Genomic DNA, 23,285 nt, shown 5'->3' with positions numbered 1-23,285 from the left:
CTGGGGAGGGTGATGTAATGGCCTGGCAGACAGAGAGAAAGCAGAGCTACTGCCTACTTTGTGCCTCTGTCAGCCATCTCTACCAGGAGAGGGGTCGTATACAAAGGGTAGAATCAAAATCATTAAGAAGAAATGGGTGATCACGGCAGGCGAAGAGATTGTGAGAGCTATTCTCTTTGCTTAAATGATTGCAGAGCATGCGGGCCACACATATGACTGACTCTCAGGATACGGAGAACTTCCGATGGGGAACTAGTGCCAGTAATTTTGAGGAAATCTGGAAATCAGAAATGCTCGAAGTGAGGAGATGAGGAAATAGATATCAGTTATTAAAAACAAGAAAAAAAAAAGGTATCCTATAATCTGCTGACTTCATTGTGATTCCTGGTACAGTTCTAGACTGGCTTATCAGATGGGTGATTTATGAGTCTCTGAAAGGAAGCAGTGCTCACCAGGAGCCAGAACAGGGTCACTCAGCCATTTCCCTTTGTGTTTGGGTTAAGCAGCTGGTGGATGAGAATGATCTCACAGACACAGGGTAGAGTGTAGGCTTTGGCTAGATTGTCTGAGTTTCAATCCAGGGTCCTCTGAGTGGTAGCCACGTGACTTTGGGCAAGCTGCTTCATTGCTGTGACTCAGCGTCCGTCTCTGTAAAATGGAACTACTGTTAGCACTGACAAAGAGCTCCGTGAAGACTAAGTGAAATATGTGAAGTGCTTAAAGCGATAACTTGCACATACTAAGCATTTAATCAATGTTGGTCATTGCTATTAGTAGGCAGATATTTGAATGTGGGAAAGCATTTAAAAATCTTTTATGGGTAAGATGGAGACATACAAACTAGATTGTGAAATAGGCAGTGGATGAATTGATGAGTCCATGAGCTTATTCGTAATGTGGATGAGGAAAGGCTGTCCTTGATGGAAGAAGTTCTAAAGCCATATTGCAAGGAGGAGGATGCAGAGAGGGAAGAATTCGTGACCATTTTTGTAACTGATCAAGTCCCCTCTCTGTTGTTTTTCCTCCCAGGAAGTAATAATCATTAATAATTGATATGAATCTTGTCCTCTCCTCCATACATATATGTATATATGTATGTGTGTATGTATACCTGTAAATATTTTGGTTAATATAACACTTGAAAATTATTTGTATAAAATTGACATCCTTTATTCTTTTATAAACTATCATGACTTCCAAAATTCAAAATTGAAAGCTTCTTAGAGATACAGTAGCGTGCTTGACATATATTTATATATGAAATAATCCTGACTTTTACAGACAGTGGTGTCTGCAATGTCTTCTCTTCTCATCATGACCTTTGGGATCTTTCCTTTGTGTCTTTCCTTCTTGTCCCTCTCTTCTCCTCCTATTGTCTTCCCTTACCTTGTCTTCTGTTCCTATCCATTCCTTTCCCCCTCTTCCTTGTTAGCTACCTTTGTCTCTTTCTTTCTTCTATTTTTTATCTCTTGTCCTTAGATTAGCATGGGTTTCTTTGACCAGGCATTTACATGTTGTTACAGATCTTGGAAAAGTAGATTTTGACCACCTAGTCCCAGCTCTGAACTGTCAGATCCCCACTAGTAGAATTTCCTGGCCCTCTGATTCCTTGCCTTTAACACTGGAGGTTGTCCACCTAAAGAGGCTATCGTGGGGCAGGAATAACACCCGCCCTGTGTAGTTCCTTGTCCTGCATGCAGATAATAGGAGGCTGGCTTGTGTGCACATGTTCCCCTTGGGCTGCTGGGCTGCAGGCTTTCCTAGGTGTGGCGCCCCTGAGAGTGGGGAGCACAGGCTCTGTCCTATACTCAGTGTTTTCTTGGCCACCCCATGTCCCTGACCCATCTGACATCAGGCCACCCCGCGTTCGTGCTCTTCCTCCCATGTGGAGGGCCATCCTGCAGGGCCCTCTCTGCCAGGCAGCATCCTTCACACCCAACTCTGAGTGCACTTTGTCAGACACGTCAGCTTTTCTGTTGAGTGTCCGTCTCTCCCCATCCCAGGTTCGTACTTTCAAAAACACTTTCACATGCCTCACCTTTAGATGAGTGGTATCTGTTTCTGAGTTCTGATCGAGGGCAGGCATCACTGAGCCTCTGGATCCCAGCTAACTGGCTGGCATTTATGGGCACTTTGTAACTGTTAAATTGAATTACTGAGGAGGCCTGAGGGGCTGGAGGGTTAACTACAGTTAACCCAGGAAACGGAAGGGCCGCTGGGAACTTGGTTTAGGAGCACAGCTTTTATAAGCAGCTCTCAGGTTGTCCCCAGGCTCCTTAATCCTGTTTCCCTAGAGGCAGAGGGAAAAGCGGTGTCTGCTTGCCATGCTGTTGGCATTCCCAGCGAAGTTAGGTCAGAATGTGCTGTCTCTTCTGCAGCTCTCAGGTTCTTAGAGGATAAACTCTCCTATAGAAAAGCTTAGCTTTTAGAGGGGAGCAAGTGGCTTACGTGACAACCTCTGCATTTTTTACTTTGAGTATTAATCTTCTTGAAGAAGACTTTGCAATTGCCTCTGTTACAAGGCAGGCAGCCGTGCTAAGGTGCTGCATTTGTGAAACCGAGTGAAATTCCAGCTTCGTCTGTGGTTCTGACCTTTGGGACTGGGCCAGGGTCCATCTGCTCACATGATATACTCGATACATCCTCTTCCCACCAGCTCTGCAGGGACCTTAACCAGGCTGCTGCTGGCGAAACACCTTTTCCTGACTAACAGGAACTTCTTTTTTTTTTTTTTTTGTGAGAGTTTTTTTGCTATAGGGCGCGTGCACTCACCAGACAGACAGAAAGAGAGAGAGAGAGAGACAGAAAGCGAGAAATCACCCCCAGAGGGGATGGTCACGCCGCAATCCCTTCTCCTTCATTCTCCTCTCGGGATCTTGGGCACGCACGCACATGCACCCGGCGTGAGTTCTAAGCCACCGGGTTCGGGACGCGAACCACGGTCGACTACGTGGGAGTCCAGCGACAGCCATTACGCTAACTGCTGGTTCCCAATTAGCAGGAACTTCTGAATGCTGCTCCCAGTGACTGAGATGGAAACCCTCCATGTTTAAATCGCTGCAGAGAGAGAGTACAGTTAGAAAGGGGGTGCCTGAAACAGAGCAAAGAGAAAAGGCAATCCCCAAGACACGTGGATTCCAGCCCCAAATCTGTCAGAGCCATGTTTGGCGTGGGGCCTTCACTTCCAGACTTGTAAAATGGGGATACTGCAATGGTGGAGTGTTGTTCGTTAAAGTCAGCTGATATGAGTGAAACAGCTAGCAGAGCACCTGACACTTTTTGACAATGCAGTATCCTAACAAAGTTACGTAGACTCGTGAACTCAGTTTTCAATAGCTACTTGACTTTGGATCATTTATATAACTTCAGTGAGGCTGTTACTAAGCCTACCTGTGCCCCAGGTCAAATGGCTTGAAGTAGGGTGAAATATACCTTGTATGCTAAGTTATAAAGATTAGAGATCATACAGTCCCAGAACCAGTGGTATTTTGCAGCTTCTGGCCCAAGGATTGACAGTCACTACCACCCCGAAGAGCCAGCTTCTCTGGAGTGGTGGAAGTGCTTGTAGGAGTGGCATGCGATGGAGTTGTTGATTGGCCATATTGCTTTCCTGTTCCCTGGGTTTCTCTTTTAAATCAGAACCATGGAATAAGCCTGGTTATGGAGATGCTAGTTTTAGAAGTACACAGACGAAGGCATGCATGGAGGAGTGCAGCCACTTCGGTGGGGTGTGCTTTCAGGTGTTTCCTATGAGGAGCTGTAGAAGAGCTGGTGACCTTTTACCGAGGGGAAGATGGAGTGAGAGGGGCAGGTTGAGACTGGTGATGGAGAGATGAGTTAGTCCTTGTCCACGGCGAAGGTGACCGTGCCTAATCTAGGACAAAGGAGGTAGGACTGGAGGAGAGGTACTGGTGGGAAGGGTGGGCCACAAACATGGAATGGACCCAGGAGGCCCAGCAGTGGTAGAGGGGTCAAGTCAGAGCTTTAGATGCAGAGCCTGCAGATTCTGCTTGAACTCTTAAGGATGTGGCTATGGTGTTGTGCAGAGTAAGAAAGACAAGGACTCTCATCATCCTGTGAGCTGAATTGAAGAGATAGTCTGAGATGTGCATGTATGTGCATGTGTGTACATACACACGCACGTGTGTGTGTGTGTGTGTGTGTGCGTGTGCGTGTGCATGAGTGTATTGGTAACAGGACCCGAGAGCCTGGGAACTTACCCAGGGTCATACAGCTGAGAAACATTTTTCATTTCATTACAGTTCTCAGTTTGGTAATGACTGCAAGTGACAGAAATGGGCAGGGGAGAAGGGGGAGCCTGGAGGGAAAGGGTTCGGCCTATTTCCTGCCCTCCGAGACAGGTAGTGAGTAAGAGTTTTAAGTTTCACTCTTTGATAGCATCACCTCCTCTGCTTTCCCAGAAATTATTCCTCGAAGTATGACTTGAGTTGTTTCTCTGTTGGGAGATGTCTCAGTGCAGAGCTGACTTGCTCTGGTGGTTTACTGAAAAATGGTAGCACTGCTATTCAGAGGGGGCATAATCAAGTGGGGAAAACCCCACAAAAGACAGGGCTTGCGGGGCTAAGGGATCTGGATATGACCTGTGTGAATTAGGCAAATGAATCTACTTAGTGCCTCAGGTTTCCCTCCTGCGAATTGGAATTGGAATGATTTGAGTATCAAGTGGGAGAATGACTTCTCCTTGACCATCTTGTTATGATAGTGCTTTGCAAATTACACTGTTGGCCATAGTCTCATAAAGGGATATATGGACTTGGATTCTGTTTCTTTATTTTTAAATTGTTTAATTGGCTCGATGGTGCATACCCTCACCAGAGAGAGAAAGAGAAGGAAAGAGAAATCAACCTTCCCATAATCTTTTCTCCTCCATTTCTCCCTCATTAGGGGGTTTGGGGCCTGCATGTACATGTGCCGGCATATTTTTCACAAACCATTTCATCTGTCATGTGAGATCCAGCTGCCTTAACAACCATGCCACAGACTGGCCCAGGATGCTGTTCCTACATGTGTGACGTAGTAGGGAGAATCACAGCAGCTGTGAGCTAGACACTTGTCTAGTGTTATAGGAAGGCCAGCATCTTTTTTTTAAATTTTTGGTGGTGGTGGGGGAGTGTCTTAGAACATTGTGGTTAACAACTATTGAATCTACTAAGTGCTTGGTTCTATACTACCCTGTGCAAAGTGCCAGCACTGCCCCTGCCCTAGTAGCTGATAGGTTAAGTGTCCCTTGCGGCTGAGGATTTCCTAGCTTGGTGTTGCCCTGAGAGAATTTATTTCTTCTTCAAAATGGGGCTACTACAAAGCTCAGCTTTGTCTGCATTGTGAAGATTAGCTGGAGAAAGGGGCCCTTGGTGAATTGTGTTGAAGTCTTTGTATTTTTGGAGACTATTTCCTTTCTCCTCACTTTCCATTTTTCTAGTGGCCAAGAGTACTCTTTGGTCTTGAAAAGACTCATGGCACAGAGGAGGAAATGAGGCTTATAGAGGGATTTTCATTTCCAAGGGCTCTGGAGTGAGTTGGTATACTGAGATTTGTGTCCAGCCTTGCCATAACATGTCAAATTCCACCTTTGATTTGGCCATGACCAGAACAGAAACGGGGAGCGGGGTGTGGGGGAGAATGAGAATGAATGGGACAATGAGAGACAAAGAGAGACAAACTATTAGAAGTAGTGTTGGCTCTCTGAAATCTCAAAGGGGATGGGAGCACTTTGGTGAAAGCACTGTAAGGTACGCCCCCCCCCCACACACACACACTTCCCCTTGTGTTGAGCAGTGACTTGTTCCATGGGCATTTGGGGTTTGAATGAGTCAACATACTTGTGACCCAGAGGGCCTTGTGGTGTGCCTGGCAGCACGCTGGGCTTAGTCAGAAGGCACACTGTTTGTTCTGACCCCAGGACCCAGTACTCTGTACAGAGGATAAAATCTTCTCTGGTCCTCAGTTTCCTTATTTGTGATAATTTTAGGAGAAGAGTATTTTTTTTCTCTTCCTGCTTTATAAGAATGGTATGGAATTCAAAGGAGATAGAAACTTTTTTTTTGTAAATAATATTAAAATATTTAAATACCATTAGTTTTTTTTTTCTTCTACCATTTAAAATGGGCCGTTGACTTCTTTGTTCCCTCCCCAAATACATGTATTGATACTAAAAGAAAAACCAGTCAAATTCCTGAGGACTGTTATTACATGGGCCATTCTGTTTTTACATGGTGTCAGAAGTCTCTGAATTTAAGCCTGTACTTGGACAAATGTGTATTAGGATGTATGGCGAGTGGGGTCATGCCAGTATAAGTACAGATACATGAGTCTCAGCTTCCACTGGCCTCACAGCTACCTTGGCTTATAATGTTTTATTCTTCATATATGGTCGGCAGCCACTGCCTCCTATTTTCTTTTCTTTTCTTTTCTTTTTTATAATTGCCAGAGGTTACATGCAGTCAGCAGAGAGAAAGAGTGAGAGAGAAAGCACCCTACAATGGGGCATGGTCTTTTTCCTCCATTTCTCCATCCCGTCAAGATTCCGGGCACACGTACACACGTACCTGGTGTTTTCCAAGCCACTGGGGCTGGGACTCCAACTGTGGTTGGTCATCTGGGATCTGGCCTTTTTATACACAGCACTGAATCACTGCTACAGGGCCAGCCCTTTAAAAAAAAATTCTTAAGAGAGAGAGGTACACAGAGAGAGATAAAAGAGAGAGAGACTCTCAACAGGGCTTTCATACCACAATCCACCCCTGGACAAGGCCAACCAGAATCATGGTTATGAACAAGTACTTGATATGCACAAGGAGACCTCGGATGTGAACCCAAGACCTTCCCGTGTGGCCTTAGCATTGCTGACCATTGCTTTATCACTGCATTGCTCTGGCTGGCCTCCCCTGCTTTTAAATACAACCCATAGAGACTTGTTTCTCAGAGATGTTTGTTGGGTTCCAGAAGGTCCCCATTTAAGAAACGGAGGTCTGGCCAGGTCATACATGGGCATGGCAAAACCAAGACTAGAAGCCAGCTCGTTGGAGTCTGAATTCCCTGCTCTTTCTGACATATCACTCTTCCCTCCTGTCAGGTGAAGACAGAAGCCAGATGGTTTGACAAATGGTTCTTGCTGCTGTCAAATCCTTCTCTTTCTGCTCAGGCAGGCACTTCTTACCTTTCTTTCTTTCCCTTTTTCTTTTCTTTTTTTGGGGGGGAGGGGAGGAGAAGAAAGAAGTAGATGAAGGGAAAAGAAAAACCTTTTATTGCCTGATTTTTTTATTTGTTAGAAATGGCCAATGAGTTCTTGTTTCTCTGGCAGAAAGCAACGCTAAGGTAATGAGTAATCGTCACCTTGAATTTAAAGCACATAGAGGCCTAGGAATGGCAGGCTGTATTAGGAGACAACATTGATTTCATATATATTCATCTTTTAAAAAACATGTTTAAGATGCCATATCCATAAATACTAATAAGGCTGTCTGATTCCAATTTTCAGGTGAGATTAGCATTTTATTGAGTATTTTATCTGTCAGATTCAATACTAGATGTACCATCCTCCCAGGCTTATTAGCATAATTGCTGTGCTTAAGCAACAATAAAAAATTCAGCAGTAAAATAGCAGTTAGTGCAGGCAATTTGTTATCAAAAGCTTTTACTTAAGGACAGCTCCAGCCTGCATTTATTAGCAAGTTAGGGTTATAATTTATTTTTATTTGGAAAAACAAAAGAGGGGGAAAAGATTGTGCTTTTTTGTTTTGGAAATAATAGAGAAATTAGAAAGCATTGCCTCTCTGGAAAATTGTCCACGTCTCCTCTCCCTTTGCTGGAAGCAGCTGTGATGGGAATAGCTCCCACTTGTAAGGCTCGTTGGCTCAGGCGGAAAGTTGCTCTCCTCGGCTTTGGAACAAACGGTAGTAATGTCCCTTCATGTTTGTACAGACGTTTCCAAAACACTTTCAAATCTCCTTTGTTGCTTTAATCTCACACCAGTCCTGTGAGGTCTCCTTTCTTAGAAATAGAAAACTGAGTTCAAATGACTTTTTCCAGATGAGGCAGTCGAGTGGCAGAGCTGAGCTGTAAGCACTAGCCTTCCCGATGCCAGTCCTTGGTGGGGCGTTACAACCTTTTCATGCTTTTGCTCACAACTTCTGGAGTCACCGTTATGTCTCCTGTCCTGTGGGAGATGGTCTTCAACTTCGATGTTCATACATACGTGTGCACACACACACACACTAACTATACACGCATCTGTACATACATATATGTGTCTATACACATGAACACACATTATATACACCCACATCCGTGTGTTTGTATATATATTTTTCTCTCCTAAAACTTAATGATCTATGCTTCCATTTGTTTTTCCTTTGGTGTCACCGTTATACCACATAACATTTTTCTTAATGCCCAATGTCCTCCACTTTTTGTCTTTATTTCTCTCTAGTAGCGGACTCAGGACAGCACTAGTGATTGCAATTTGTAAAGGATCTGGTGCAAAATAAATGCTTTTTCTAGAAAATGTGGCAGTCTTGGGAGAGACGGCCGAGAAAAGATTGTAAAAGGTAGTGATTAAGACATGATTCTGTAGTTTTTGAGAAATGGATGAGGAATAAAGACATTAAGCCAAGGCTTCAATTGTGGGTAATTAGTTTCAAGCTGAAAATAAAACTGAGTGAAATGGACCACTGAAGCTTCTAAACTTTGGGAGAAGTTCTTTTAGCAACTTAGATTTTCTTTCCTTTTTAAATGAAGAGAAAGGAGGTATAACCGTCGATTCTGAACGTCGCCAGTATGCAAAACTCTGTGTTAGACACGTGGAGCTTACATACTATTTCAGCCAAGGCCATATGACTCCATGCACTTTTAGATTATTGGAGATACTAACAATAAATTCATAGCGTTTTTGTTTGGAGCCGCTGTTATAAGACAAGAACTCATGTTTTACTCAGTTACTCATTAAATAAGGACTTATTGAGCACTTAGTGTGTACTGGTCATTGTGGTTTACATCATCTCATTTAATTCATAGTAATAATCCTATAAGAGATACCATTACCGTTGTTCTCATTGTTTAGATGAGAAACTGAGACACAGAGGGGCTGAGTAACTGCTGAGCGGTACAAGTGTTCTGGGTTCCCTCTGCCCCAATCACATGTTCTTTCTCCCACACCACATGACAGCAATGTGGATAAGTGGACAGACACTGCTGATGATCATGACAGGGTGCCAGAACTCGTGCGGGGTGTTTACCCAGAGTGTTCAACTTGAAACTGGACATTGAGATCCAATATGCTTTTTTGTGTTCGTAAAAATCCTCAATTAATGATCTTGTAGGATTTCAATCTCTTCCTTTAAATTATGGATGCTAAAATTCCTCTCCTAGTGCCATTGTCATAATAAATTAGAAAAAGTATGCAAGAGCTTCTGGTTGTGTCTGGTTTGTGGTGAGTTCTCAGCCTATGTTGGAAATGTCCATGAACAGGCAGTTTTGGGCATTGGTTAGCAGCAGCTGCCAAAGCCACATTGTCTGGGTTTAAGTTCATTCCATCATACAATAGCACGTGACCTTGGGCAAACAGCTTCATTTCCTTGTGTCGCAGTGCCTGTGTCAATGGACTTACCCCCTGGAGTCATTATGAGTCTTAAATAAGCTAAAATGTGTACAGTGTGTACATTAGTGCCTGCTGCCTGGTTAGTGTCAGCTCTTACAGTGACGACAGACAGGTAAAAGTGAGCAGCTAAGGACTGTCTAGGGTCTCGTCCCGTTTGTTCAAGGACAGCGAACAAGTTTAGCCCGAGATGTAGGAGTTGCATTTCCATGGACACTACCCATCTCTGAAGAGTTCTTGGCTTCCCCCTCTGTGATCCTTGCTTATTTGCAAATAGTGGTTGAGATAAACTTCAGCTGAGAGAGTATGTGGGGCAGAGGAATGCACTCCATCTGGGGTCCCAGCTCCCTGCTGCAGAGCTGCCAGGTGGCTACCCGTAGCAGTTCACTAGTCAGAGATGGCCCTAGGGGGTGGCAGTTTTTCTGTGTCTTCCTGGCAAGTTCTGTCTTGCCTCAGTCTGCACGTGTGGAGTCTCATCCTCAAAGTTGTCTCCCATTTCCCATCTCACCGAAATGGGTCGATACACCAGGGACTGCTCTTCCTGCCATTTCTCTAGCACTTGAAAGTGGGTAGGGAGTTTGATGTATCAGTTTTAGTTCACCTGCCTTCAAAGAGTCAGAATACACTAAAAGGCACAGTGTTAACGATGTGTTGTTGAGGCGCACTTTAAGATAGAAGATTCTTCATAATCTTGTTTTTCTTGGGTCTTATTGTCCTAAATGGTTATTGGAAGAAAATGTGTGTGTATGTGGGTGAAGCCTCCTGAATTGGTAGGGTTGATTTTAGGGTCTTTGGCCTGTTAAAAATAAAAACAGGAAAGCATAAGTATTTGTTCATGTCATTAAAAATGTTTTTATAGGAAAAGACTTTAAGATACTTTGTATTATATATGGGGCTATATAGTTTTTAGTGCACTTAAATATACATTTTCTTATGTATGTCTTATCCTGTCCCTGTGAGGTAGATATGGCAGGATTCATCATTATTTTTTTTTTTGCCCTTTCCGAGCTAGTATAGCAGGTTCAGAGAGGCGAAGGAAATTTTCTGAAAGTAGTGATGGATGCAAACTCAGAGTATAACATTGGCATGCTTCCTGCTTCACCACCCTGATTTGACTGTAATGAGATCTTTCTTACCAAGTACTGCATAGGCTAAATAGGATTGTCATCTACTTAAAAATGCTTGATTTTATCTTCCTTCTTTAAAAAGATCAGTTAAAATGTTAGCAATGATTTAATAGAAACTTGTTTCTCCCCAAGTATAAGTAGCAATGAACCTCTAGGATTTTCACTGAAACCGGAATGTATTATTATTATTCTTTTTTTTTTCAAAAATCAAATGTCAAAGTATTTCCTGGATCTTGCCTTAATGAACAAGAGAGGTGAAGGTAAAATTCCTTTTTTGCATGAGGTAATTAGGAAACAGGATGTGCAAACACGCTACGCGAATTTAAAGAGGAGCACTCGTACTAATGTCTGAACTGGATGGGCATATTACAGAGGGCTTCATGCTGGCAGAAATGTGAAGTGCAAGGAGCTCTCATTAAGCATATAAATTATTTTTGGTTTGCCTGAAGACCTAATCTGTTTCATGAGTTGGATCCAAGGGGGTGTATATCTCTTTGCTCCAAAAACCAGAAGCATGACTCAGACCTCTAGCTCTGATTGCAAAATGCCTTTATCTGGAATCCCAGGTGTGTCTTCAGAATACAGAAGAGCGGAATGGAAGGTGTTCGGGAGCTTCCTGGTGACTTGGGGATCCTCTCTGTTTGCTTGGGAGGTGGGAATGATACAATCTCTTTGGCAAATGCCTTTGAGTCTCTCAGACACATGGCACCAAATAAGCCAATATTCCATTCCTAATGCCATGTACCACAGGGTGGGCTAGATGATGGGTGTTTTGGAATGTCTTTCATTCTTTCACACTGTATGATTTCTTAGATCGCAATTTCTGAGTAAATTGCCAGCTTCCTGACATTGTCTCGAAAGGGACTTCTGCTTAAGAAGGAGGCAGAAAGTTTTTCTGTTTAGACGATGACCCCATTGACTTTCCACCTCTGAGGGTTTCCTTTGAGGTCTGCGTCATGCGGTGATGTTATTAGTGTGATTTATGCTCCCAGATACAGAAGGCCTTGTACGTTCTGAGAATACACGTAGCCATGGATCCCCATCACCATGGAAGTCTATATGCCATCTGTGTTTGCCATGTCATAAGTAGCTCCAACCCTACACACAAGGTTAGAAATGAAACATTACTGTGGCAAGGGAGAGATATCAAATGGAAGATTCTCCTTCCTGAGTTTCTCTCGTAGATAAACCTTAATATTGTTTATTTCAGCATTTGGCTTGTTCTGTTGGATCTTTTCTGCTAGATTTTGAAGTCCTGGAGGGCAGATACTTTATTAGTTATTATGGTGGTATATGGACTCTATCAATGGCAGTTACTTATAGCTATGTAGTTGTTTTTTCATCTTAGAGTTGACAAGGTGGTTTTGTTTGAGGGAGAGAAAGTTGTGGGTGTTGTGTATTTTGTGTGTTTCTAGCCTGCCCACTTGGAGCACTGTGCCCATGGCTCCTTCCTTAGGGAGCCCTCAACCTAGCTCTCTCATGTCAGGGAGGACCTTTGCACACAGACACAGTGCACTGCTGAACTGTCTTGAGGAGGTTTACATGTGGAGAGGCACAGGCTAAAGGCTCTGCCCTCCCGCACTTTTGAGCTGTCCTTACTATATCCCTGATTTTCTTCCTATGTGGAGCAGGATGAACTATCATCAATGGATTGTTAGAGGGGTAAGCAAATTATCTGTCAAATGGAGAGTTAAATGATCTGTCACTTTTAAACCGATGGGATTATTTCATATTATTTTAATAGTAGATTGCTTAGTGGATAATGAAAATGTGGTATATGCCTAAAACGGAATATTGTTTAACACTAAGAAGGACTAAAGTACGTCTGTATGCTACAACATGGATGAACCTTGAAAACATTCTGGAGGCGGAAAGAAGTCAGACACAAAATCCATGTTCAATTCCATTTATATCAACAGTCCACAGTGGGCAAATCTAAAGCCTGTATTAGAGACAGGAAGTAAATTAGTGTTTGCTGCAAAGGTCAGAGGGGAAAAACTGAATGGATTGATAATGAGTCCAAGTTCCTTTGGGGGATGCAAGAAATTTTCTTAGATTATTATGATTACACAATTCTGTGAATATACTAAAAACTGAATTACATACTTTACATGGGTGAATTATATCATGTAGAAATTACATCTCAATAAAACTCTTGTTATAGGGTCAGTTCCTGTAGCCCAGTGACTGACGGAACTTGATTTCACATTGATAAACAAGGTTCAAGTTCCAGCCCCAACAGCTTGAAAACACATCAGGCGTGTGTGCATTTGTGCTCAAAATTCCAACAAGATGGGGAAATGGAGAAGGTGTTGTGGCATGACCATACCCGACTTGGGGAGAGCATTCTTTTCCCACCCCAGAGATTAAAAAAAGGTAAAAAAGTAGATTTCCCTTTTTTAATAGAGGTTTTTGCTATAGGGTGCGTGCACTCACCAGAAAGACAGACAGAAAGCAAGAAATCATCCCCCAGTGGAGATGGCCATGCCACAATCCCTTCTCCTCCATTCTCCTCTCGAGATCTTGGGCATGTACACACACACGCCTGGTGTGAGTTTAAATAAACGGATCCGGGACTCGAAACACGGTCGACTACATGGGAGTCCAGTGACATAGCCATTACGCCAACTGCTGGTCCCGATTTCCTTTTAATCTATAATCTCTGAGTGTTGTTTCAGAGAAGTGGTATATGGTGCCAAGTTTTCAACTCATCTTGATTTGTTTGGGGCAGAGAAATCCCGCGTGCTTAACAATGAGGAGCATACTTAAAAAATAAAGAACGAAAAACTGATGACACAGCCAGAGCCAGCAAACTATACCAAGTAGATTTTCCCCTACCTTCACGCACAGTCTTTTTCAGGAGCTTTAAAATTTATACTTCCTGAAATGTTGATTAGTGAGATATCCGATAAGAAATAACAGGGTACTGACAGCCCTGATTGTATAAATAGGCGTTTGGGATTGTGTTCATGGTTTGCTTGTCAGCATAAGAGAAATGTGTGATTATGTTGAATGATGGTTAATTTCCTTATCCACCCATTTTAAAAATAAAGATGTACGGCTGGAAGACAGGTGCCCAGGAAAAAAAGGAGACCTGCAGTTTTAATAATGAACCCCAGAAAGGAATTAGAAGGAACAAATTCTTATTTAGAAGTTGACATTTGAGGCCTGGTTGATTTCTGGCTATAGCTGATGAGTTAGAGAACTCCTCATATCTCACAAAGGATTTTCCTTTATACTTGTTTTGTGTTCGTGTTTGGACAACTTTTCCCTCTCCTCCAAGGCAATTTTTCCCGTTCTTTCAGACTAACTGATTCTGTCAACAGTTAAATGAGCAGCCATTGGACATGAACAGGGGCCGGATGAGCGTTGTGCTGTCTAGCCTGGTATGTGAGCAGTTCATACACACACAGTTCTCTTTGATTAAGTATCCAGTGAAACCAATTCACATGAACTCCAATTAAACATTAATGAACAAGTGGGTGTATTAATATCAGCTGAGTAATGCAGGCAGCACGGATTCCAGTAAGTGACTCACTTCTCTGAGCAGCTCATTCCCCATGCACGGCTAGAGTTACTAGAAAGCTTCCAGCTATATTTGAGTGGATCTGGTCTGGGCCTTGTAATTCTAGCAATCCTTGGGACTTGTTATTCATCTAATGACAAAACCACAGTCATTCAGACCTCTGTTTTCAGAGCAAAGATTGTGGATAGGGAGATGTGATCACATTGAGCAATTAGGCCCTACATGGAGGAGAGACCATTTGGACTTTCATGTTCTCCCACTTCCTGTTCTTTGTGTTACAGTGAGAATTCTCCTCAAACTCAGTGTCAGTGTGGATAAAGGTCAAGGCAGTGAAGGCAGGACACTCAGTTTTGAACTGAAGTTAGCATCCTTGAGCATTGCTCCCATCTGCATCTACTGATCTGCTTTAAGTCTATGAGCTCCCCATAGATACGGGCTCAGCAGGGGCTGCTTGGAGTGATGTGCCTCTGTGCAGATGTGCACAGACTCTGTTTCATCTAGAGATTGATGACTGCACCTACTTCCTAGGAAAGATTAAACAAGATAATGAATATAATGCTCTTAGTTGCATGCTTGGCACATAGTAAGTTCTCAGTCAAGTTTATTAATTTGGACCAATGGGAGAGGGATAGGAAAAAGATTTGGACATGAGTGGAGCTCAGCCTTAGATAAAATTCAGTAGTTCAGAATCTCATAGCAATTTGGCTTCAAAATGCCTGTGTAAATACAGAGTGATAAAGACCAAAAGCTTGGAAGAGATACTGAGCAGTCAGGAATCAAGGACTGGAGAGAGCACAAAGGTTGGCTGCATTTCAGAAAACTGGGGCTAGGACTTGAGGAGGAAGTTTCAGGCTAATCAGACAGCCCAAGCAAAGGCAGAGGCATGGGTGTTCCCAGGTACAAGAGGGCAGATATCCCTGTGATTAGAGGCATGGCGTGTGTGTTGGGGCTGGAAAGGTTGACTGAAACTGAATGCAGCCTCTGCCTTGGCCACCAAGCCCCGTTCCTAGCTCTGTGTGCTGCTCTGGCTCTCGTTCTTTTGTACCCATCAGAAAATCAGTTGAAATTAAACCAGGAGCCAGGCAGATGAAGATAATGTCTACGTTGTGTAATAGGCTTTAGGTCTATTAACTCAGTGGGTTTGCAAACACAGCACCCCTGAATCGGATTTACCTTTTTGTCTCTGATAACCACTGCCTCGTAGGGGACTGTGTCTCTAAAACTCCTAACCCTGAGAAGCAGGGTGTATATGTTTCCAACGACCAGATAAATCCCAAAGACCTGGAGGAAGGGGCACAAGCCCTGCTCCTTCTCCAAAGTCAGTAATTGGTAATTCATACCCCACCCCCACCTGTGGTCAGGAGGGTCGAGGAAAACCAATGGGGAAGGGGAGAGAGCAAGGGAGAAGAGATATTCTGCCTGAGCCAGGCTTCTTGCCTCCACTCTTAGACCCAAACCTCAACATAGTTTCTTTAGGGGAAAAAGTGGGAGACTGGAATGGTAGGATAGGGCGAGACTATGGAAGTGAGGAACCAGGACAGTTTTCTGAGTGGAGAATAGTGTCATTCAGTCTGTAATTCAGGCTGGTTAATCTACTTGTGCAATGCCAATTGAAGGACACACTTAGATAACTCAGTCTTGAGTAAACAGATCTTGAGTAATGCTGTCAAGGTTCATGGTACAAAAATCAACTCTATTTTAGGAATAACAACCAACACTCAGTGCCAAAATTTGGACATTACCCATGAGTATCAGCCTCCTTGTATCTCTCCTAAACCTCATTTTAGGCAATGTCATAGGTAAAGGCATAAATTCTGTAATACCATAGGTGAGATGATCTCATTGAATAGATAAATTCTATTTTTGGATTCAGATAAAGCAGAAGGGATTTTTGAAAATCAAAGCTGGAATAGATTGATGGTTCAAATTAGGACCTGTATGCTGCTTATAGAAAACATAGAAATGCCTACTAGGTTTTTAAAATGTGTGTCAGTTTGGCAGGTAGAGCAGTTATTTAATTATTTAACACTTAACCTTACTGACCAACTGCCTAGGCCATTAGTTAAAATCTGTTATTCCCATTTTATAGATGAAGAGACAGAAAGCAAACATAGAAGTTATTACCTGGAGACACTTGGACTAGGTTTCATGACCCAGCTTCACCCTTTATTTTATATTAGAGATTTCATACTGAAGTGAAATTGTAGGATTTGTTTAGAGAGAGTCACAAGGTAATGGAATTTGATTGGGTTTTGATTATTAAAGGACCCAAGTGGAGGTGCTTAGCTCCGTTCTCTAACTCATTTTGGCTGAACAAATTTGTCAGAGGACTTTAGCAGACACCAATTGGAAGCCATTTCCTGGTTTATCTTTCTCTAGCACCCCTCCGGTGCATCCTCTTTTTTGCAGGCTTGACAGACCACACTGCTCTTCTTTCTGATTCCTTGTCCAGACTGGACACTGTTCTGTCATCCTGGCAACTCTCTTGTCCCTCTTCCTTTGTCCACCGTGAGCCAGAAGTCATTGGCTACATGACCCTCTTGAAGAAACCAGCCTAGGTACTCCATGGTTTGCCTTCTCTTTGGCTTTCTTGAGTATCCATGTTGATGATGCCCCAGACAGTAATAGTTATCACCTACTTCGTGGGTAAGATTCATGAAGGTTTTTACCAGAATTCAGTCAGTGTCTCTAACTCTTTGACTGGGGCTAGAGTGTGTGCATTTTTTTTTTTTTTGAGAGATTTTCACTGTAGGGCGCGTGCGCTCGCCAGGCAGACAGAGAGACATAGAGACAGAAAGCGAGAAATCCCCCCCCCAGGGGGGATGGTCACGCCGCAATCCTTTCTCCTCCATTCTCCTCTCGGGATCTTGGGCACGCACGCACACGCGCCCGGCGTGAGTTTTTTAAGCCACCGGGTCTGGGACATGAACCGCGGTCGACTACGTGGGAGTCCAGCGACATAGCCATTATGCTAACTGCTGGTTCCCGAGTGTGTGCATTTTGAAAACGTTCTCAGGTAGTTTTCATTGGCTCCCGCTTTCAAAACCTACTGATACCAGTTTATGTATAATGTGCTGTGCTTTCCATGGAGTAATTTTAAAAACACATTTAATTAAGCAGTATCAGGATGAAAAAGACAATGAGGGCATAAAACGCCTGAAGAGGTCCTGAATGTGGTGTGGTCTTGGCCAGAGAAGAAGCCAGACGGTGCTCCAAGGCAGCATAACAGTCAGCATCCTACCCTCCCCCTCTGCTGCTTCAATATCCCAGGACTCATCTGCCCAGCAACACTCTCTTTGTTCCTCCATGTGTGTTCTAGGGATTCTGTTCTAGAAGTTTCCATGAGTTAAGAGCCAAGACTGAGGCCGTTCTTAGCCCAGCTGACTAACGGTGAGGACAGTCATGAAGTTCTTATTCTGTACTCATCAACCTTTCCAGAAAGACCCAGCTTCTCTTGCCCCTAGGCACTAAGCAGACCCAGCCCTTTGCTATTTATATTTTCTACATCATTAGTCCATCTCACACCTTTAGTAATAGATCAGATTTTGGTCAGAATCCGTTTAATCTTTAGCCCAAACAAATCTAGAACAGAAGCCTGATGAGTTTTCTCTTTGGTAAGGTGAAAGGGAGGCCACTGTTTCTTGACTCAGCCCTGGACTGTCCCTGGGCTTTTTTTGTGTGTACCGTATGGAGAACATGTTAAATTTTTCAGTCATACCTTCCTTATTTAAAAACTACAGAATTGATCGTACCCGTTTACTGGGGAGCACATCATCAGTAAGTTCTAATGGAAAAACCTGCCTGATGAATGGGACAGAGAAGTGTCACAGCAGTACTGGTGAGTCATCCCGGCGCAGCTCGATTTGAGCTGTGTTGCTTCCTCCACGCTGACTCTAATTCCCCCTCAGTGATCTGTCGTCTTAAGCAGCTTTTGAATCTTCCTCTCTGATTCCCTTTCTAGGTCAGACTGTGTCATTTTAAAAATTTGTGCCTGCACAGTCCTTAATAGATTTGACTGGTCTTGTTAGGATAGTTGACTTTATGAAGTAGGAAAACTGCAACAGTAGGACATAGTGTAGTTCTTGAGTAGTGTCTTCTCCTGCTGTGAGATGAGGTTTTAAGGGGTCTAGGGGTACCACTGGGTTATGTGTGCAGGCTTTTGTTGTGTTTTAGTAGGATGTTGGAACAGCTGCATTCACCTCAGCTCCAGCCTTCAGTGTGTTCGTACCTATTTGTCCATATTCCCACCTGTTCATCCTGCTATGTGTCTTCCAGGCATCGAACCATTTTTACAGTCCTTACCCATCACTCTCATTTTTGTCTCTACATCTTCATTTGTCATCCATGTCCATCTGCTTGCCCTCCCTTTGTCTAATTGCTAACTATCTACCTATAAAGTTAATGAAGGCAATTGTTTTTTAAAAAATATTTTTGCCATAGGGCACATGTGCTCACCAGAGAGAAGCAGTGAGAGACAAACAGAGAGAAATATATTCCCCCTTCCCAGAAGGAGAATGGCCATGCCAGGATCTCTTCCTCCTGGTATTTTTTTGGGGCTTGCACACACATGTGCCTGGTGTATTTTTTCAAGCTGCTGGGTCCTAGACTTGAATTGCAAAATAAGCCATATGGGATACAGTGCCTTAACCACCATGCCACTTGCTGCCCCGAATGGAGACAGACCAGCCTTGATGGGAGTATATGTTGTATTTTGCAAAGGGGCCAAGGGTCACAGAAATCAGAATGTGGAGATTACTATAATTCAGCCTTTTTGTTTGTTTGTTTTTTCACTTCAAAATCAGGAGAGCTCTTCTGACCTGACCTGATTACTCATTCTATAGTGCTGCTCATCGGGATGTTCTCCATATAATAGCATTTGGGAACTGTTATTTCAGCTAATATCTTGCTGAGAAGCAATCACCTAAATGGACTAAATAACAGGTATTGTTTAACTTCTGAGTAGATTGATTAGTGGAATTTTTTTTTTTTTAGAGGTTTTTGCTTTAGGGCGTGTGCGCTCACCAGAAAGACAGAGACAGAGAGATAGAAAGCGAGAAATCACCCCCCTGGGGGGGATGGCCACACCACAATCCCTTCTCCATTCTCCTCTCGGGATCTTGGGCACACATGCACACGCGCTCGGTGTGAGTTTAAGCCACCAGCTCTGGGACTTGAACCGTGGTCGACTATGTGGGAGTTCAGCAAAGTAGCCATTACGCTTACTGCTGGTCCCATTAGTGGAATTTTTTTGACAGTTAGTAAGAAAGAGTCAAAGGTGAACAAATGTGTTGACTCAAAATAAAATATTGTAACATTTTGGGGAGGTTAGGAAGTGAAGACCTTGAGATATCGAGAGCAGTGCTACACATGGCATTGACCAAAATGGAAGGAAAAGAACTAATTGTTACTGAAAGCCATTTTTCTCTTGATTGTGAGAAAGATGCATTGCATCTATCATCTCATTTAATTCTTACTCAGCCTGGTAATGTACTATTGTTCCCATTTCAGAAACTCAAGCTAAATGATTTGCCCACGTTTCCATGGCTAATGAGTGGCACAGCTAATGAGACTCCTTTGACTTTAAAAAAGCTTACTTTCTACAGAAAACTGCACAGAAACCATGCAGAGTACTGGTAAAACGTTAGCCGTGCGGTAGCTCTCCACTTTTAATTTACAGTGACTCAGCCTCTGAAAGGGACACTGCAAATAGCACACAGTGTTCAGTTCTTTTCTTGAGAGATAAGAGGGTTTTTCTTATGGACATGATAAAGAAGACAGCTTTAGGATATGGATATAAGATTGAATTTATAAACTTTACTTCGGTATTTGACAGAATGGGGTTTTTCTCATATGCTGCTGTGTGTTTGTGTTTAACCTAGCTCGAGTCTCATTGGTCAGCTTGATCCAAGAGACACAAAGGTCTCCTCCATATGATACATCTTACGAAGGCAAACCAACCAGTGAAAGAAAGTCACTCAGGCTTCCTGTAAGCTCTAGAAAGCCAGAAAAGACAGCTATTGTAATATATTATGCCAGGCCAGATGTTGTGATCACAAATGAGCCTGAAATAGTAATGACTTCTGAAATCACAGCAAATTTATTTAGATTTTAACTTCTCCATAGGTTGGAAAGCTTGCTCCATCTTTTTTTTTTTTTTTTTATCATGCTAAACTGTATTATAATGGTGTAATGGTGTTCTATTCTGGGTGGGGATTAGTTTTGCCATAATTAAGTATGAAGATGGAGATGGGAAAAAGAGGCTCAGTTGTAAGACATGTCTTAGGTAATTTTATTCTTACTCTCAGCTTTTATTTTATTCTTTATGCATTCAAACATTGACTACCTTGTACCTAGCACTGTGCTGTTTGGGACGGATATACTGGAGCAGGGGTCAGCAGATTGTTTCTTTCAGGGGACAGATGATACACATTTAGGTCTTTTTTGTCTATATGATCTCTGTTGGAGATACACACAATGCATAAAATACTCAACTGTGCCATAGACAACATGGAAAATTGTATTTATGAAATCTCACAAAGATCCTGGTTTGGTTGATGGGCTGCAGCTTGCTGTCACCTATACTAGATGTCTGGTAATAGTGAACCTGGTCTTGTTCATTTCTGTGTCCCCAGTGCCTATAGCATGTGATAGGTGCCCAGGAAATACTTGTTGAGTAAATGAACTAATGAATGAATGTATGAATGACTCAGACTTCTCTGATCTCTTAGACCTCGTGTTTAAAGAGGAGGTAGGAAATTTATGTGTATAATTTATGTGCTTTAAGAACATATAAACGACTTTAAGAAGTAAAAGGTGCTTTGCTAAGAGACAGTGTGGACAGTAGTAAAATCAAAAGGTGGTTTCACTGCATTCTGAAGAACATTGGGTCTTCAAAACAGTTACGATGTATTTTTCTGCTTTTCTGTGCAAAAATCCATCATGATTTTTCCTATGACCCTATAGATAGTCTATATCACCAGTCAGAACTAGGAGAAGCACCTGGCTGGCAGAAGAGATACAATAAAGGAACAAGAAACAGCCCATCTGTGGTGAATAATGAGTAGATCAGATATTCTATGAGAAGAGTTTCTTGACTTGCCAGATCTTCAAAATAGCCTGTTATTATTATTATTTTAAATAGATTCCCAGTGCCCAATCAAATCAAGATTACAATTTTTGTAAGGCAAAGTTTGGTGAATAATAAATTACAAAATAAATATTTGAAATGGAGTATGACTTTGGAAAGGTATGCCACTGAGACTATTTCTAATGGGAACTGATGTGATTTTTCTTGCAACAGGACCAGTATGAACCAGTGGTAGTTGGACTTACAGATACTCTGTACCTTCAGTATCATACAGTAGAGGGAGAGCCCTGGTAGAAATCCACCCTACTTACTATCTGCTTTCAGTGTCCCCTTTGGATATTGTAGAAATACTTGAGCCTTTGTGATGAAACCGCATATAGTATTTTGCAAAGTATAATGAAAATACAGAATCCGTTGTAGTTCTCTTGGGTCATTAGAAAAGTCATGATGTATTTTTCTGTGCAAAAATGTGTCATGACTTTTCCGGCCACCCAATAGATTTATTGCTTTTGATTCTCGTGGTTGGCAGACATCTAAGAGGGCAAATGGATTCATCTGGTACAAGAGAAAATTTGCATTCTCTTCCCCTACCTTCAGTTTACTTAGTTTAATTTAATGGAAGATTCCTTTGTAGATTGTGACCGACCATTGGGAGGGCTGCATTGTCTAAGTGTCCTTTTAATGCTGGGGGAAAACTGGAACCTAAAATGTAGGCAATAACTTGCTTAAGTCTGTCATCAAATTATTGGTAGAGGGAACCAGCAGTTAGCATAATGGCTATGCCGCTGGACTCCCATGTAGTCGACCGCGGTTCAAGTCCCGGACCCAATGGGTTAAAACTCACGCCGGGCGCGTGTGCGTGCGTGCCCAAGATCCTGAGAGGAGAATGGAGGAGAAGGGATTGCGGTGTGACCATCCCCCCTGGGGGATGATTTCTTGCTTTCTGTCTCTATGTCTCTCTCTGTCTGTCTGGCGAGTGCACGCGCTCTATAGCGAAAATCTCTCAAAAAAAATTATTGGTAGAAGCAGGAGTATAATGCAAATGCTCAGTTACTCTCTTTAGTTTTCCAAGTGCTATTGCCACATGTATCAGTAAAGTTCCAAATTTACATAATTTCTCTTCCTTTGAATATCAGTCTTTTGCCCTTCCCTCTTCTATGCTGTGTGGGTCTTTTCCTGGACTATAACCCATTGCTACTCTAAATAAAGCTGAACTCTGTTTCCTTGGAGAGCTTAACATGTTTCCTGGCACTTAGCATGTGTTCAGCAAATAATTGTAGACTTGAAATATCTTGAGCATCTTTTCTCTTCTCATATGTTTTGACTCAAGTTCCTTTGCAGTTATATTGTCAGAAAAATCAAGCTCTTCCAGAATTGCTGAAATACAAAGATACTTTTTCTTAAGCTTCTTTTAGGGAAAAAAAAAAAGAAAAAGAAGTTGAATTTCTTATTATGGCTGAGACCTTTTTAAACAGCTCTTCTGATAGTTAAATGTCAGCGACTTCAAAAAAGAAATGTCAGTAAATTATAAGAGAAAGAAATTGCATATTTATTTGGGTGGAAATATTTTAATTGACCACTTAAAATAAAGATTATAGCAAAATCCTGAGAAATTTCATAGCTTGCATATTTTTCTCAATTGCCAGAACTTTTTTTGTCCATATCTCATAGGAGACCTAATTTTTATTTCTCCCGAATTATGGTTATTTATGCGCTTTTGTGTCTCCTGATAGATGATGAGTTCTTTGAAGTCAAAGCACTTACAAAAATTAATCTCTGATACCCTACAAAGACTACTAGCTCTGTAAGTGCTAAATATTAAAGATATATTTACTTAAAGAAACATTGTGAGAATGTGGTCAATCTAACCTTCAATTTATTTTATAAAACAATAAAACAAAACCCAACCCTTTTACAAATTTCTTTTATGAG

General features: G+C 42.3%; 1 protein-coding gene across 5 annotated transcripts in view; it reads left to right on the top strand.

The window, feature by feature from the left end:
- LPP (LIM domain containing preferred translocation partner in lipoma) overlaps positions 1-23,285 on the top strand; it is a 791,955-nt gene that overhangs the window by 138,242 nt on the left and 630,428 nt on the right. Inside the window, exon 1 of one of the 5 annotated variants that reach the window (XM_006156726.3) lies at positions 17,623-17,656. The exons of 3 other annotated variants lie outside the window; for them this stretch is intronic. The gene's annotated coding sequence lies outside the window, so the exon portion shown is untranslated. Of the gene's footprint in view, positions 1-17,622; positions 17,657-18,051; positions 18,105-23,285 lie in introns of those variants that run through there. One more of the 5 variants, XM_014590978.2, reaches the window with a different exon arrangement.

Source organism: Tupaia chinensis, unplaced genomic scaffold, assembly GCF_000334495.1.
Source record: "Tupaia chinensis unplaced genomic scaffold, TupChi_1.0 Scaffold000515_1, whole genome shotgun sequence".
NCBI lineage: Eukaryota > Metazoa > Chordata > Mammalia > Scandentia > Tupaiidae > Tupaia > Tupaia belangeri.
Note: the sequence above shows the minus strand (reverse complement) of the source record. Positions and strands in the feature narration are given on the sequence as shown.